Source organism: Mauremys reevesii, linkage group 2 (assembly GCF_016161935.1).
Source record: "Mauremys reevesii isolate NIE-2019 linkage group 2, ASM1616193v1, whole genome shotgun sequence".
NCBI lineage: Eukaryota > Metazoa > Chordata > Testudines > Geoemydidae > Mauremys > Mauremys reevesii.
This window is the reverse complement of record NC_052624.1, coordinates 163,532,910-163,547,410: the sequence shown is the minus strand read 5'-3', so window position 1 is coordinate 163,547,410 and position 14,501 is coordinate 163,532,910. Positions and strand designations below refer to the sequence as shown.

Here is a 14,501-nt window from a genome sequence, read left to right as displayed (position 1 = left end):
GATTTTTTAACTGACTTTTCCTGAGTGTCCAGCTTGGTGAGCACACCTAGCAACTCTCCTCTGTTGTGTACAACTGCCCAGCTGGCCATGCTAGCTACATGCTTCAGATGCACTTCAGCCTGGAGTAGATAGGAGATATTGGGTTTCCTGGGCCTGTGGGGAGAAGAGGTTGTGAAGGCACAGCTATGGACGAACCAGAGAAATGTGGATATGCATGAGCAGATTGCACTGGGGATGCTGGAGAAGGGGTATGACAGCGATCAGCAGTAGAGCCACCTGAAGCAGAGGAACTACAACAGACATATCAGGAGGCCAGGGAGGCCAACAGTCAATCTGGTGCTGAGGCACAGACCTGCTGCATTTACAAACAACGGTATGTTTGATGGAAACCTGACCATTGCCCTGCACACACCACCGTGGATACTTCTGAGGAGCTCAAGTCAAAGATTCCTGCCATGAACAGCAATGAGAGTGTAGACGAGTGCTTCGTTGCTCACGGTACAATTCACTGGAGACCACTCTTTCACACACCAGTGCCCTTTTATTTCCCAGTATTTTCCCACCACCACGTATATACAGCTATATACAATTCAATACCAGTCAGGTAGCCCCTTAGGGAACAGCTTGCTCTTACAGCAGCTGGGAGCAACAGGCCCTCACTCCTCACTTTCCTGTTCCTCCCTCCTACTTCCTTCCTGCTAGCTTTATAAGCCTTCCTCTCAGCAGGCTCACAGGTGATTGCTCTCAGGCTCCTTTAATGAGCCACACCCTGCCAGCTCCAGCCAGTTCCCCTTGATGAGAGCTATGCTAGCAGGTTCTAAGCTAACAGGGGCTGGTTCAGTGCCTCTTAAGCCAGCACCCTGTTACAGAGAGGAAGAGGAGGATGGTGGATGTGTTTCTGGTGGATACAGCTATGCAGTGATCCAGGACCTGTTTGAGCCTCCAATGCAGTCCAGTCAGTCCTGACAGTTGAGCATGGCATCCCCAACTTAACAGGACACGGCTATAGACTTTTCATTAATTTACTCATCCTAGAAGAGGCAGTGGTACAACAAAGAGAGGTAGCGTTATTATCCGCTTTTCATTCTCCTGGTAGGCAGTGGCAGAATAGGGGAGTAATGCGGAGCAGTTTGTTAATGTACACAAGGATCCTTGAATCCCCCTGAGAGATCTCAATAAAGTTTTCACGGAGTTACTCTGCAATCCTCTCCTGAAGGTTCCTAGGTATGGCAGCCTTATTTCTTCCCTCTGTAGTAGGACACTTTCCTATGCCAGTTGGCGATAGCTTTGGTAAACACCATTGCAGTACACAGGCAAGCAGTGTATGGGTCCAAGTGGCTTTGGGACGCCAGCAGCAGTTCTTCTCTCTGTGCCTTTGTCACCCTCAGGAGTAAGATATAAGCTAAAATCACCACTGCCTGTGGAAAATGGTGCCAAAATTCAGTGTCATTCTCCTATAGTCAGTTTCATGAAGCCGAGCAAGTCTATCCTCGTTTCCCTCACCCCTGGCAGGCCGTACGCACCATGCAGAAGCACCTCAAAGCAGAAGTGTCAATAAGCATGTCTTGTTTCAAACTTTAGGGGAATAAGGGAAGAGTGCTGAATATTTACTTTCACATTCCATTGCAACTATACTGACAATGTTTTATCTGTAGCCGCTGCTATTGCAGCCTTGAGCAGCTTCCCCACCACACCTACGCCGGATAAGAAAGAGAAAGAAGAGGACTCGGGATGACATATTCAGTGAGATCCAGCAAGTCAGTGCTGTATCAGACCATGAGAAGAAGTCCTGGAGGATGAATATTGCAGACTGTATGGAGAAGAAAAAAGCAAACAGCAGAGAGTCACAGGAGTCCCAGCAGGAAAAGGAGAGGGAGATACACCTGGACATAGTGGCGCTCCTCTAGCAGCAAACATAAATGCTGCAGATTTGTGTGTACATACAGGTTCAACAATAATGGGCTCACCTCCCTTTACAGTCCATGGAGAATTCCGCTATAGCACCTGCCTACGGACCCCCTCAACATTCCATGCAGCATCAGGGGCTCCCTCCCTACCCCTACCACTCTATACCAGAGGACATTAAGGACAACCACATCTTTACATAAACTGACCTGTGAGAGCCATCATTGCTGTATATGTAGTTAAAATGGATGTGAATGTTCTTTCCCCTTAAGTTCTGCTCCATAAATTTATTAAGTTTTAATGTATTTGCATTTAACTTCCACAGAATTTTTTGCAACGTTTTCATTGCTCAATAAAATTCTATTGTTTGGAAAATAATTCATCTTTATTAGTTCCCAACATATGCTGCAGAAATCCTAGCGGGACTGAAAGCACCCACTTACTTGTTATTGTACAGTGTGACAACTCATAGGATCAGTGACAAACACAATGTAATAGTCATAAATATACAGCAAGCACCACAAAATTAATAGTCGCTTGACAGTGTTATATTCAGAGATGTACAAACACCAGACAATTCCTAACAGGCCCCAAAACAGCAGGGCCAGGTAGAGCATAGTACACCACAACACATTACTATGGACTGCTGTTAAAGTGCTCTTTCAAAGCCTCTCTGAGCTGTATAGCTTCACATTGAGTTCTTCTAATACCCCATGTGTCTAGCTGTTCTAATTCAGCAGCTCCACCTCCGCCCTCCACCTAGAAAGCAACTTCTCCTCCTTTGCTTCAAAGATTATGCAGAACACAGTAGGCAGCTATAACCATTGGAATTTTTTTTTCCCCCACTGAGAGCCAATCTGGTGGGTAAACAATGCCAAGCTTCCATCAATCTACCAAAAGCACATTCAACTGACAGAATGCACCTGCTGAGACAGTAGTTGAATCTCTCCTTGGTGCTGTTGACGTGGACGGTGTATCGCTTCATGAGCCGGGGGAGCAAGTGATAGACTAGGCCCCCCAGGATCAATACTGGCAATTTGACATTTCCAATGGTAGTCAGGAAAGAAAGATCCATCTTGCAAATTTCTTAACAGTCCTGTGTTCTTAAAGATATGGGCATCATGTACCAGCTAACAATGATGTCACTGAAGTGTCCCTGGTGATCCACCAATGCTTCCATCACCATATAAAGTATCAATTTTGGTTGATGTATTCTGTGGAAAGATGATCTGATGCTAAAACAGGGATATCTATGCCATGTATTGCTACACTGCAAATCCTTCTGCTATGTCCTGCATATTGCTGAGAGTCACAGTGCTGAATAGCAGATGTTAAATGAACTTTGCACACTTGCATGACAATGGTCCCACAGTGGATTTTCCAGCTCCAAAATGATTTCCCACTGACCGGTAACAATACGGCATTGCAAATTTCCACAATGTGATCACCACTCATTTCTCCACTGTCAGTTCAGCTCTAGAGGGCTGGGCGAGCTCATCAGACAGATCCAGGAATGTGCCCTTGTGCATCCAAAAGTTCTGCAGTTGCTGCTTGGCAACCAAACCCTGGGTTACAATGTAATCCCATCAATCACTTATCAGATCTTGGGTGCAGATGTGGCACTCTGTCATCATCTGCATTCTATGTGAACATCACCAACAGCCTTGAATTGGTTCTCACCATGTCCCACACCAATCTGTCCTCCACATAATTGTTATGTTCCTCACTTATTCAGTTCTTCTTGCAGATCTGCAAATACCAGGCAATTGTATGTTCTGTGCTTGCAACACTCATGACAATGGTGAAGAGCAGTGCCAGCTCCATGCTTCTGTAGAGATGGCAGACAGTGAGGAAGGATGCACATATTCATGGGATTTTTTTTAAAAAGTGCAAAAATTATGAGATATAGATTCCATTCTAAGGTGGAGAATGTTGCATGCTGGGAAGTTGACCTGTGTGACTCATTTTTGCTTCACCATGCTTTGCCAAAATTTCTGAAAAGACAGGGAGCTGGATGTTGGCTAGTTGCACTCTGAGATACATACCCAGGATGCACTACACTGTGCATTGACACAAGAACTTCTTTTGACTACATGCAGCACTGACGCAAGGAGTCAAGTATACATGTGCACAAGCTATATACTAACTTCAGTGGCCTTATGTTGACGTAACTTGCATTGGAAAAAGTTTGTAGTGTTGACATGCCCTAAAGGCCCTCTGTTCCTCTCTGTGGAGTGTGTGTACTGAGGCAGGGGAGGACAAACACACTGAAGTACAAACCAAATATACCCTGGAAGTGTGAAAATAGGAAAGCAGAGGCTACTGAGCATGTTCTACTTGCTCTCAGGCTGTCCAGTGGTGCTGGTGTCAGAACAATATGGCTGCTTCCATCAGTGAAAAAGTCAATAGATGGATAGGAGAACAGTGAGAAAAAAAAACACCTTGAAAAATGTTGCTTATAACTAGGAACTAGCCCAATCTAACACCTGGCCCAAGGTCACAAAGCATCTTGTTAGCCCAGCAGGAAAGAGCTCTGAACTCCTAATTCACAGTCTGATGTCTAGGTATTAGGAATTCTAAACCAAACTCCACCCTTTTGTGTCTCAGCTGATGTGCTATTACCTATATGTATTGAAGTCAATGGAATTAAATCAGAAATGAATTTGGCCCACTCACTCTAAACCTTTTTAAAATTACTTCTTAAATAGCCTCATTTGAAAGTTACCAAATCTGAAACAAATGTTGCATAAACTGGCCATAGAATATGCAAATATCTGCACATTTTCTCTTCCTTCTATTGCAAAGGAATGTGTGCACTGATTGATGGCATCATAATTCATGGCTCTGACACAAGATGTTAAACTATCATCCTTAAGGAAGTCATGCATTAGGAAGCTCCATTTTTTTAAACCAAATATTAGTGAGATTGTGGCATATGAATTATGCCTGGGGACAGTTCCTTAAGGCAGTGCCTGACTCAGGAGCCCTGGAAGAATATAGGCCAGCAAAAATCACTTCAATCCCAGAGGAGGCCTGATTGGGGGTAATTCAGAGTTGGAGAGAATGAGCCAGGAGAGAGATTGAGGGCAGGCACTAAAATGGGACTGAGACTGGAAGACATTGATGGGCACAAAGCAGCAGCCAAGGACCCCTTTTCATCCCCATCCTAGTGCATCTCCTCAACAGGTCCACAGATCACTTGCGTCACAACAAACAGCTTGTGCTCCATTCTCAAGGATGGGTAGAGGTAACACACATGGGGCACAGCATCTGCTATTTCCATGCTGGCCTAGTAAAGGGTGTGCGGCCTTAGTGTTTTTCATGCCTTTCAGTTGTAGGGAGGCTGATACTACTGTTATCATTCACTGTGTGCATTTCTTGCAGGCTATGAGCACATGGAGTGAAATTATGAGTAGCTTTTCAGAGAGCACAGGCACAAAGATGAATGCTTCCTGCATTTTCTTCTTCTCTCCACTCCATGTATTTGTCTAAGTCTAGGAACACTCCAGCTCAGTGGTTCTCAACCATTCCTATACAATGACCTAATGTTACAACAGAAATAAGATTTGGGACAGTCCTCCTATAATTCATCAAAGAGGACAGGTCATTGGTACAGAGCGATCTGGATGGTTCAGGAAACTGGGCACAAGCAAACAGTATGTTTAGGAAAAAAAGAATGAAGGCCATATTTACAGGATGGGGTACTCTACCCTGCAAAGAAGTGACTCTAAAAGATATTTGGGATGGGGGTGAGGGTGGATAATAAACTGAATGTGAGCTCCTAGTACAATGTTGTCGCCAAAAGGGATAATGTGATCCTTCTGAGTAAACAGGAAGAACTCAAGTGGGAGTAGAGAAGTTATTTTATATCTGTATTTGGCATTGGTGTGACCATTGATGGAATATTGTGCCCAGTTCTGGTGTCCACAATTCAAGAAGGATTAATAAATTGGAGACGGTTCACAGAAGAGCCACAAGAATGATTAAAGGATTAGAAACCCTGCCTTACAGTGGTAGTTAAGGAGCTCAATCTATTTAGTTTAACAAAGAGAAGGTTAAGGGGATCACAGTTGGTAAGTACCTTCATAAGGAACAGAAATTTGACAATAGATGTCTCATCAGTCTAGAACATAAAGGTATAACAGGTTCCAATGGCTGGAAGTTGAAGCTAGACAAATTCAGTCTAGAAATAAGAAGCAATTTTTTAACAGTGAAGGTAGTCAAACACTGGAACAACTTACCAAGGATTGTGGTGGATTCTCCATCATTGGCAATTTTTAAATCAATAATGGATTTTTTTTTCTAAAAAATATGCTGTAGTTGAACTAGAAATTAATTCAGGGAGGACCTGAGGCCTGTGTTATACAGGAGGTCAGACTAGATGATCTCAACGGTCTCTTCTGGCTTTACCATCTATGGATTCCCACCCACGCCCCGTTCCCCATCAAGACTGGAGAGCTGTCTGAAAGAGATGCTCTAACTCAAACAGAAGTTATGGGTTCAATGCAGGGATCATTGGGGAAAGTTCAATCGTCTATATTATCCAGGAGGGCAAACTAGATCATAATGGTCCCTTTTGGCCTTAAAATCTATGAAACGAAAGGGAGTAATGAACCATCTAAACCTGTTTGCAATCCCCCATCCCCTGGTAAAGAATTCATTTTTAGCTTGTAATACATATGTATTAAACAATAAGATATTTTTTCATTAAATTAATGTCAAAGTAACTCAGAATTGGAACCCAGTTCACAATGTCCTTTCACAATGCCAAATATCATCACTTTTTAGCCAGAGTGTGTTGCCAGAACCTAAATGTGAACCGTTGTAATTAAAATGAATTAGTAATGTTTCCCAATTTTATGCATGCAAACACTTTGTACCATGTGAATGTTTCTGATCTTAGGGCAGAGAAAAATTGATTCCGTTTTTCTTTAAGAGATTAAATAATGTTACAGATTTCCATAGAAGTTGATTTGAGTGATTCTTGCAATGCAGCTGCTACTCCTGAAGACCAAGAGAAGGTTGAATAGCTGATGCTGAAGGATTACTGGAATATGAATAAGACTAAAGAATGAGGACAGTACTTTCAGTTCTGGCAACTGGAGGCTGAAAGAGAAAATTTAGCACCTTCTACAGCTGCTGTTGCACCATCTGCCTCTGCTTTTTTATGTGATTGTTTTTAAACTGAAAGAAACTAAGCAGAAATCTTTGCTGTCTTGTGTTCCCAATACTTTCCCTTCTCATGCATATCTTTTTGCCTTTTTTTCTGTTTTTATAAATCAGATGCTAGGATATTTAAAATCACTTTCCCTCTTTTGGGATGCCACCTGATGTACTGGGATTTCACTGAGCCTCTCCTGCTTAATCAGCCTGGGTTCCCTCTCCCTGCTTTGCTGAATTAGGTTCTCCAATCTCTTGCAACACACACACACACAGGTAGGGTCACACGCAGCTGCAGACACAGACTGAAGTCAGTTCTGTGTGAGAGGACTCCCCCAGCACTCACATGCCCACCCCTTTTGGGAGACAAACTCAAAATAATACTGTCTTGAACTGTTTAGAAATATCTGTACAACACAAGCTCATAAAATTCGCCCTCTTCATTAATGTGAAGAGAGATATGCATGACTTCTTACCTCCCCCAGTTAGAAATTGCATAAGATGGGTTTAATAATAAACAAAACAAATTGTATTTACTATAAAAGGCAGATTTTAAGTGGTTCAATCAGATTACTAAGTAAATGAAACAAAACATGCAAACTAAGCTTGACACACTAGATAGGTAGGGTACAAATTAGCAAATTCTCACCCTGAGTGAAAAACAGGCTGATAGATTCTTAAGGCACAAGTTGCCTTGGCTTTCCCAGGTTTTTATACACAGGCTAAAGATCTTAGCCTGGGACCATCACTTCTCACAGTTCAGTCTTCACACTTCAGGTGTTTCCAGGTGTGTTGTTGTAGGGAAAGTGAGGTTCTCTCATGTTGTCATTGTCCCTCTTTTAAATCTTCCTCCCACTTGCTGAAAAACTTTTTTGTTGTGACCTGGGTCAAACAGTGCCCATTTTGTAGAGCTCTCTCTGAGAGGTTTCTATTGCACACAGTTCCTGGGGTAATCATCATGCTTGTGTGCATTTCTTCAATAATCCACTAACATTGTTTGGCCTCATCCAACGTAGCACATTTGAAATACAGAGCCATGGTCAATATTCTCAGCTTCAGATAAAAACTTGGTACATGCATACAAATTGGATAAACACATTCAGTAAATCATAACCTTTCCAATGATACCTTACGAGTCATCGTGCATAAAGTACATCTCTTCTGTCATATCGATATTGAAAGGGTATTTCCATAAAGAATATGGAGTGAAACATCACACACAGAGGTAAAATCTGCCTTCTGTTACACCAGTGAAATCCGGTACATTTCAGTGGTGTTGCACAAGAGAAGAATTTGGCTCATAGAGCCTCAGAGAGTTTGCTGTCCTTTTAAAATTGTTATTAATCACATTTTAATATCAGTTTCCTTCTTCCTCCTTTATCTGCGACCAAAATAAAACTGGGCACAACAGAACTGAATTATATGCATTACAATATTCAAAAGGTGAATTAAATATGGATTGCAAGTATTCTATACATCTCAGTATTGACATAGTGACACCAGTGCAAATATCTTATGTAGATGTTCTGCACAAGCACAAATTTGGGTTTAGATAGGAGTGACTTACCCTGATGAATTACTGGAGTCAGCTACACTCATATAAACCCTGCTTTATACCAGTACCATGTTCCTACATTAGGGGTTTATACTGATATCACTGCATTGATGTACTTCCAACAGTGCAGATTTTTCCAGTGTGGTGAGGGATTAAAAAACAAAATAAAAACAGAAAACAAACCACAACAAAGCCTTACCAAGTGTGTTGACAGTTTTGCAATATTTGTCAACTTTCCCAACATGTCTGCTCAGGTGCTGATCACATGGACAGTGATTTCTCCTACGAAAATGGGATACGTCTCATAAAAGTTACTTTTCAACTTGATTTGTTTTGTTCCAAAGCTGAAAAGTTGCTTGGTTTGGATTTTCATTACAAATCCTGAAACTGAGCCCAAGTTCCTGAAAGCATCCTGATCACAATTATGCCAATTCCAATCAGAATGTAAATGAGATGTGAAGGATTAGGTCAACAGTTTGCAAAACACATATACATCTGTTGCCATTGCTTGTACGATCCTGTACCAATTTCCCTCAATGGATGTTATTTTTGGTAGGGTACAGGATTTGTTTTTGTTTAATTTGTGTTCTGACTCAACAGCAATGAACCCACTGACACCAGCATTGATGGTTTCTCATTTTATTCTTCCTTCTCATCTGCCTTTTTTTTAAAGGCTTTATTTCTCTTACCTATCACATTCAGCCCACTGGATGGTTGTATTTTGGCTGGTCTTATTTCTCACAACCACAGTGAGATTTGGGGGATAGAGAGGGGTTTAGATTTGAGGAGCTGGTGCAAATCCGTATTGCTTCACTGAAGTCAACTGAGCTAACATACATCAGCCAATGATCTGGTCATTGCATCAGTGCTGTCTGCCCTACTACCTCTGATGCCCCAATTCCCAGCATCTAATGGACCTGCACTGTTACTGCAGAGATAGTAATTACAATGATCTTTTACATTTTATGATACACACCGACACATCTTTTATTCCTTTCTTTTCTTCAGTTTTAGCATTGGTTACAAAGAATCTCAAAGATAAAACATGGCACTTAGCGGGCTATCGCCACCAAAGTGCTTTGCAATTCCTGACTGTCTGCAGGTATACCACTACCAAAAATGCATGTGTAAAGAAAGAAGGCTTGTCAGACCCTGGGATACAAATAGAGCTAGCACTAGAAGTGTTGTTCTGGAGTTTTGTCCGTTGTTCTCATTAATGGCTCTAAGAATAAAAAACTAGCAACTTTAAAGGACCCCTTTTACTCTATTACCATAAAAAATGTTTCCCCCCCATGTTATTTACAATCCATGACTTGACCTTTGCATGTAGACTAAACCCAGATTGCCTCAATAACAGGAGTAGTCCCACTAGAAGAAACTGGATCACTCAGTGATTAAAGTGAGATGGATTTGTCCCACAAAGTGTATTTACCACATTTTTCTCTCTTAAATTTGACTGAAATAGTATGGTTTGGCCTACATTTAGTGTTATTGTCTAAGTGTTGGCTTGCACTTGAATTTTCAGTGAATAGGAGCTCAAAGAACTTTAAACAGGGGGGGAAAAGGGGGACAGTATTGTGACAGTCCCCAGGGTACAATCTGGACTGTTGGACAGTTGTGTCCCCTCAGTTCTCCAACCTGGGGTGCCTTTTACACTGCTTTGATGTGAGAGTAACCACTGCTGGCCTGCTCCTATACAGCTGCTAGCATATTAATTACTCCCAGATGAGTTATATGAGTGCTCTCAGCCAGCCACTCCTCAATTCTATTGTAGAGCAACACCAGCAAATTCCCAGTTCCAGACTTGCTCCTAGAAATGTTCCCAGCTCTTTCCTTCTGGACAATACAAGCTCATCATTTTGTTAACAGGATTTGTACATATTTTCAATTATCTCAAATGAAGTTTCCCCAAACACTTCAATTCAAACACATACTGGTTTAGATAAAACAATAAAACAAGATTATTAACTACAGAAAGAGAGATTTTAAATGATTATAAGTTATGATACATAAAAGTCAGAATTATACAAATAAAAGGTAAAATGCAAACTAATATCTAACTTAACAAGCTTAGTGAATTCAAAGCAAAAAGGGTTTTCTCACCATATGCTTACAGCTGTCTGGCTAGATTCCTTCAGCCAGGATCCCTCCCCCAGTTCAACAATGCTTTTTTTGTCCTTCAAATGCTGTTGATGCCGTGAGTAGAGATGAGGGAGAGTGGTAATTTTGGGTCTCTTTTCCTCATTTTTATCTCTTTTCCTCCTCTTTGAGAATCACCTCCTGGGGTTCTGACAACAGCCAGTCTGTTTACATGGGATGGTAAATTTCTCACTCACACCCTTCTCCCTGCCAAAGAATAGCCGCTCAGCCAGGTGATAGTCCATTTGATTTTGTTGACACCTGGCTGAGGCATCAGTTTGCCTTTGTCTCTGAAGAACTGGTTTGTACCTACTTTTCTAAAATTGGAGGATGTCTCAGAAATGTCATATGGTAGAATCTTATAATTTTACATACAATATTGTTACACACATTTTACCAGTATAATAAAGATCAGCAAATTATAAGTTTTCAAATGATACTTCACAAGGCATGATTTGTACAAGATTTTACATAGTTTTGTAAAAAAGATGAACATGAAGATACAGACTGTCACAAGTATTATTAGTCCCAATTTACAGATGGAGAAACAGACAAGAAGTGAGCTATCCAAAGCAGCTGAGCCAGGAGTAAAATAAAGACATCCTCATTTCCAGGCCCCTGCTCTAACTACTAGACAACCCTGCTTCCACTGAGTTTTGTGTATCTTGTTCTCAGGACCATAAACTGTGAAGGTATCTGAGACTGCAGAGGAGATTGGTAAAACAGATTGGAAGTAGCTGACACACTTTTGATCCAGGCATATCTCGTCACAGGAGACGACACAACAATGCAGTGATGTCAGCAGCTCATCCCTGATACAACTTGTCACAGAAAATGACAAAAACTTTGTGATGTCAGATGCTCATACCTGGTGCTGCCTAGCAACTTCATAACATTCTGGTCCCAGAGAACAGGAGAGCCAACCAAGACTGGAGGAGGTGGGGTGCCTTTTTTCCATTAACCAGACTGCAGATTGCAGGGGCAGAAACAACAAAGAGAAAGGAATGACAAGAGTCAGAGAGGAAGAAGCGGAAACAATGAAGAGGTGATGAGGGAGGAATAATGAAGGATGAGAAAGGAATGGTGAGTGAGAAAGAGTCACTGAGAGGAGCTTCACAGGGGACATATGAAGCTTCATTCCTTTATGTTTGTAAAGTACTTTGAGCCTCTTAATAGAGAAAGGCTAAAACTTTGTGGTTATTCTCCTTCATGCGTGTAACTGAGACAGATATAAAACTTACTTATGTTTGTATGAGGATTGTCTCCAGTGGTGCGTTCCCCACTCCTGGGTATTACCTTGGCGTGGTATCTGGGCTTCTCTACTTTCGCTTCTGAAATAGACAGCACCAAAGACTATCACCTCACTTATGGCTCCACAAGTTACGGTCCAGATTTCCGAGGGTTAGATGGACAGGTTCAAAATACCCCAATGTAACCACTGTCAGGGGAATCTGATGCACACCAGGCATCACACACTGTTGTCTGGGATTATCTGTTCCCATGTTCTGCAATGTCCCTAAATCCTAACCCTGAATAGACCCAGTGTCTGTGAGATAGAGAAAATGCAACACACAGTGACACAAAACCTGATATGTTCAACATATGGTGACGAGTCAGTAAGTATTGTCACTTTTGAAATGTGATATTGTCTTCCGTGGGATATGTATCCTGCAATACTTAAAAAGGCAAACAGTGCTTAGTACAGTACTGCGCAATGCAGTCATGGAGTTTGTAGACTTCTCACATTTGGCAGTGTGTGCCTCCATAAAATACATCTGCTGAACAAAGTCTAATAACACAGAAGGTGATTGGTAACATTTTCCAAAACATGTGACTTGAAAATTAGACTTTGACCCAGATTTTTAAAGAATTTCAATGTGAGTTAAGTGCTTAAATATCTTTAACATCTGGTGCTTTGGCTTCAAAGTCACTTGTGTAATTCTGAACATTTTGAAAGACGTGACTTTGGAAAATGAGACTTCAGCTCCTAAAACTGATGTTGGCGCTTCCGACATGTTAACTCACATGCATGCAAAGCAAGGTTATAGATGGAGCAGATAGTGTCACCTATAGTAAAGGTTTCCTGATGCTGCTCAAAATAAGACTTGGCTTTCAGTTGCTTATAACTTTGCCAAACTTTTCCATTCCGGATTCTGCCTCAAGATGAAGTTTTTTGGGAAAAAATGGTCCAGCACTTGACATTTTGCAGGAGGGGTCTTGCTGGTATCTGGGATGTGCCTCTTCTAAACCCATGGGAATTCACCTAACATTCTGCCAAATTTAAGCTTCTGAAAAATCTCAGTTCATACATGTTCAGTAGAGAGTTAGAGATTTAGACCTAAATTCTCTAAGGCTTTTCTACGTAACCGATTAGTTCACAGCAGTAGGCTTTGAGCTAGTCCTGTTTCAAAGAGGAAGACTAGTGCAGGAGATTCACAGTCAAGTTTGTCACAAACTAAATTTTCATGTAGACAAGTCCAAAGATTCTATTTGCACTGAGCATGCTCCAACCTGGGACTGCAGGTGCAGAGCAGAATTTTCATGCAACTGTTGCTGTGGGCTGTGCCATGTCGCTGGGCACCAGAACTGAAAGCAGAGAGATTTTATCTGTGCTCTTAATGCTCCCTCTGCTGGCATCCAAGTTGCATGGAGAGGAAAGCAACCTGTCTCCAATGCAGAACGGACAAGAGCCAAACCCGGGGTGTGGGAGGGGACAGCAGACTGGAACAGCATGGGGACAAGGAGACTGGAAGCGACTGGGACTGGCTGGACAAGGAGATGGGGACCAGGAGCTAGTGAGGAGGAAAACTGGGGTGGGGGCACTGAGACCCAATGGAGTGGGAGGAAGAGTAAGATTGGACAAGGAACTGGTAGGGAGGAGATGGAAACTCTTTGAGCAAGGAGACAGAGTAGGAGCTGGGTGAGAAGACAGACATGGAGGGGGTTTCCAGACACACCTTAATTCTGCCATTTCCTAAATGCTGGGTGCCTGACTTTGAAAACTTAACATTCTTTTAAAATAGGGGCACCGCTGTCAGCTATTACAGGATCATAGAATTCTATGATAGCAAAAAGGACAATAGTGCTGTAGGCTATCACGAAAGTCAAATCAGATAAAGCCACATGAGCCAAACAGTACAATGGACACTGCTGTACAAGTCAAGACATGTAAATAGGTCTTGTAAATAGGTCTTTTCTCTGTTATGTTTACAATTTTTTTCTGATTTTTTCTCATTTGTAACTTGATATAGAGAGTAGAGAGTTCTCTTGTTATTTTCTCCATTCCTATGACCCTGAACTACCTGATGGTAGAAAATAATTAGTACCCTTATTTTAAAAATGGAATGTATGTTTCCTAAATAATATACAAGTTTACTTTAAAATTTCCATTTCAAAGGATCAGCTAATTAAACTGTAAGGCATAAAGGCTCCTCACCCTCCATTCTGGCTTTATCAAAAGACAGGGACCGGGGGAGCAAAATTCACAGATTAGAAGTTCTATAATAAGCAGCTTTAAAATTTGGGCTGACCCCTGCCAAGCAGCAAGGGGATCTCCTGCTTATGTATAGGCATCTTTGCCCCTCAGAATCTAGAAAGCATGAAAGTTTCTGTTTCTCCTTGTCAGGGATTTTTATCACCAGAATCCAAGTTGATGCTCTGAGTTCATGTGCAGGCCTCCCCTTCCTGGAGGGACTGAGGAATATAATCAATGTGGTCTTTGTCCTTTGATGACACACAATGC

The 14,501-nt window shown here is 41.8% G+C and overlaps 1 long non-coding RNA gene across 2 annotated transcripts in view; it reads left to right on the top strand.

Moving 5' to 3' along the window:
- Positions 1 to 11,618: 11,618 nt before the first annotated feature.
- LOC120398682 overlaps positions 11,619 to 14,501 on the top strand; it is a 29,622-nt gene continuing 26,739 nt past the window's right edge. Inside the window, exon 1 of one of the 2 annotated variants that reach the window (XR_005594628.1) lies at positions 11,619 to 11,842. This is a non-coding gene — a long non-coding RNA (uncharacterized LOC120398682). The remainder of the gene's footprint in view (positions 11,843 to 14,501) is intronic. The other variant, XR_005594627.1, reaches the window with a different exon arrangement.